This window comes from Theropithecus gelada, chromosome 14 (assembly GCF_003255815.1).
Source record: "Theropithecus gelada isolate Dixy chromosome 14, Tgel_1.0, whole genome shotgun sequence".
Lineage (NCBI taxonomy): Eukaryota > Metazoa > Chordata > Mammalia > Primates > Cercopithecidae > Theropithecus > Theropithecus gelada.
The window spans coordinates 26,175,293-26,179,208 of record NC_037682.1 but is presented as its reverse complement, the minus strand read 5'-3'; the positions used below and the strand labels follow the sequence as shown (position 1 = coordinate 26,179,208).

Genomic DNA, 3,916 nt, shown 5'->3' with positions numbered 1-3,916 from the left:
ATTCCAGGGGCTGTTTTCTCTACCATAGTGATAAAGAATGTGTAAGGAATCCACCCTAAAAATATACATATAAAACAAACCTAACAATGAGTACACTTACATGAGGTAATGGATATTGAATCATGAAGGGAAAGAGTTCTTTCATAGGCAGTCTAGTAATGCAAGTAAGAGTATAAGTTTCGATATCAGGAACACATGAGTCAAAATTCTGGCTTTATAATTTATTATCTGAGTGGTCTAGGGTCAGTTATCCTCTGTAAGCATTAAATCTCTGATATGTAAATCCAGATACAAATCACTGCCTTATAAAATGTTAGAGTTATTACTTACTTTAGTAGCACATACACTAAAATTGTGATAATACAGAGAAGATTTGCATCTTCCCTGTGCAATGACAACACACAAATTTATGAAATATTCTATGTTTTTCAAATTGAAAAAAGGCAGAGACAAAGAGAGAATTCTAAAAAGAGCAAGATAAAAGCTTCAAGCCACCTGTGAGGGAACCTCTATTAGACTATGAGAGGTTTTTGCAGAAAAAAAATCACAGACCACGGGGAATGGGTTGATATATTCAAAGTACTGGGAAAAAATAAATGCATAAAACTCTTATCAGCCCTAAATACTATACCCAGCAATGCATTCAGAAATAAAAGAGAAACCCTGTCCCAGAGAAACAAAGGCTGACGTAATTTATCATCATTAGACTGGACTTACAACAAATGCTTAAGGTAAAGGTTAAACTGAAAAAAAAGGGATAATTACTATCATGAAAACATAAAAAAGTATAAACCCAATTAGTAGAGGCAAATTCATAATCAAATTCAAAATACTCTATTACTCTAATGATAATGTGTTAATTTTTCAAATCTCCAGTACAAAGATTAAAAGTCAAAATAATATACCTACAGCTACAGTTAGTCAAAAATAACTATAGCTACAATAAGTTTTAAAATACAAAATATAAAAAGATGTAAAATGTTCTCAACATAAGTAATCACCAGGGAAATGCACATTAAACCATTATGAGACATCATCTCATACCCATAAAGATGGCTATTAATTAAAAACAAAAAAGGTAAATGTTGGCAAGGGTGTGGAGATAAGGGAACCCTGGTACACTGTTGATGGGAATGTAGTTTCCTATAGCCATGATGGAAAGCAGTATGAAGGTTCCTAAAGAAGTTAAAAATAAAACTACTATATGACCTGGCAATTCCTTTTCTGAATACATATAAATAGGAGATAAGATAGACACCTTGCAAATATATCTGTACTCTCATGTTGATTGCAGGATTATTTACAATAGCAAGACATGTAAACAATATAAATACCCATAGACAGACAAATGGGTAAAGAAATGTCACAAACACACACGACACACACACACACACAACACACACATACACAGAAATAATCACCCCTAAAAAGAAGGTCCACAATATGAATGGAACTACCATAGAAGACATTATGCTAAGTGAAATAAGCCAGACAGAGGAAGAAAATTATTGCATAATCTTACTTATATGAGGATTTTTTTTTAAGTAAAAAGAGCTCAAATATGCAAGGATGATGAAGCAGTGGTTACCACAAGTGAAGGGGATAGGAAGGAAATAGGGAGATATATGTCAAATAACACAGAATAACAGATGTATAGGAAATGTAGAGTAGTAGCCTGTTTTCATACTGCTGATAAAGACACACTCGAGACTGGGCAATTTACAAAAGAAAAATATTTCATTGGGCTCACAGATCCATGTGAATGGGGAGGCCTCACAATCATGGCAGAAGGCAAGGAGGAGCAAGTCACAGCTTACATTGATGGTGGCAGGTAAAAAGAGGGCTTGTGCAGAGAAACCCATTTTTCACACCATCAGATCTCGTGAGATCCATTCACTATCACGAGAACAGCCCAGGAAAGACCCACCCCCATAATTCAGTAATTCTCCACCAAATCCCTCCCACAACACGTGGAAATTATAGGAGCTACAAGATGAGATTTGGGTGGGACACAGAGTCAAACTATATCATTCCACCCCAGCCCTTCCCAAATCTCACATCTTTACATTTCAAAACCAATCATACCTTTCCAGCAGTCCCCCAAAGTCTCAACTCATTTTCAGAATTAACTCAAAAGTCTACAGTTTATAGTCTCATCTGGGAAAAGACAAGTCCCTTCCACCTATGAGCCTGTAAAATAAAAAACAAGTTAGTTACTTCCTAGATACAATGGGGGTACAGGAATTGGGTAAATACAGCCATTCCAAATGGAAGAAATTGACCAAAACAAAGGGGCTACAGGCCCCATGCAACTCCAAAATCCAAAAAGGCAGTACAATCTTGAAGCTCCAAAGTGATTTCCTTTGACTCCATGTCTCACATACGGATCACACTGAAGCAACAGGTGGGTTCTCATGGTTTTGGGCAGCTCCACCTCTGTGACTTTGCAGGGTACAGCCTCCCTACCGGTTGCCTTCATGGGCTGACATTGAGTGTCGGTGGCTTTTCTAGGCTCATGGTGCAAGCTGTTGGTGGATCTACCATTCTGGGGTCTGGAGGACAGTGGTCCTTTTCTCACAGCTCCACTAGGTGGTCCTCCAGTAGGAACTCCATGTGGGGGCTCCCACCCCACATTTTCCTTCTGTACTGCCCTAGCAGAGGTTCTCCATTAGGGCCCTGTCCCTACAGCAAACATCTGCCTGGGCATCCAGGCATGTCCATACATCCTCTGAAATTGAAGCAGAGATTCACAAACCAGAATTCTTGACTTCTCTGCACCTGCAGGCTCAGCACCATGTGGAAGCACCAAGGCTTGAGACTTGCACCCTCTTAAGCCATGGCCTAAACTCTACATTGGCCCCTTTCAGCCATAGCTGGAGTGGCTGAGATGCAGGGCACCAAGTCCCTACGTTGCACACAACATGAGGACCATGGGCCTGACCCAAAAACCACATTTTTTCTTGTAGGCCTTTGGGCCTGTGATGGGAGAGTGTGAGCCACAGCCCCCTGTCCTTTTTTATATACACTAAGATGTTGAAGTACTTTGAGAGCCAGGTAAAAGGAAGTAAATCTTTTATGTGTGGCAATGACTATCTTCAGAAATAAGACACTTTAGAAACACAAAATAAAAATAAAAATAAAAATGATTTATTTGATGTAAAACATGCAAACAAATAAACAAAAAGAGAATTCCAGTTTCTGATATTTAATTTGAAATGTAGTTATTGTAAAATCACAAGTCTCAGGGGTTGCATGGCCTTTAGAAGTTACTTGTCCGGTGCCTCCTGTTTTCAGCTCATAGCTCCGTCACCTTTGAGACATTCCCCAGAAAGAGGCTTCTAGATCACTCATTTTCAGTTGCTATCTTTCTCTCCACCATACATGATAAGATATTCACAGGCATAATAAACACCCATAGACTCAAGAGCTCAGGCAATGAAAAGAAAAAGTTATGAGTTACATGCAATTCTTGCCAAGATTATTAAAATACTCCTTTTACATCTAAGTGATAGCTATATCTTTATATAAAAACCCTATATTTTATTTATTTTATAAAGAAAGTCTTCTGAATTTTAGTGATTCAAACTATAATTGTAGCAATTTCCTTCCAACACCACAGTCTGTTATGATGCTAATTTTAAGAATCTCTGTCCCAGCCTACATGTCTGCAAGTCAAGTGTCAGGTTATATTAGTTTGCTTTTGGTACCAAGTGACACAAAGCTTCACTCAAACTCACATAGAAACAATTTGGAAATTTACTTGCTGATGTAGTCACTAAGTTCAGAGATACGGCTTATTTCAGGTATTATTTGATCCAGAGGTGCACCATGGCATCAGGCCTCCAGTTTCTTTTTTGTTATTCTTTCCTGTCTTTCCTCTTTCTTCTACCCTCATCCTCATATTGCCTTCTCCTTG

At 38.2% G+C, this 3,916-nt stretch overlaps 1 non-coding gene across 1 annotated transcript; it reads left to right on the top strand.

The window, feature by feature from the left end:
- The first annotated feature begins 326 nt into the window (after positions 1 to 326).
- On the top strand, positions 327 to 429 carry LOC112607432. Its single transcript, XR_003115784.1, has one exon. It is a non-coding gene; the product is annotated as a U6 spliceosomal RNA (small nuclear RNA).
- The last annotated feature ends 3,487 nt before the right edge of the window (positions 430 to 3,916 follow it).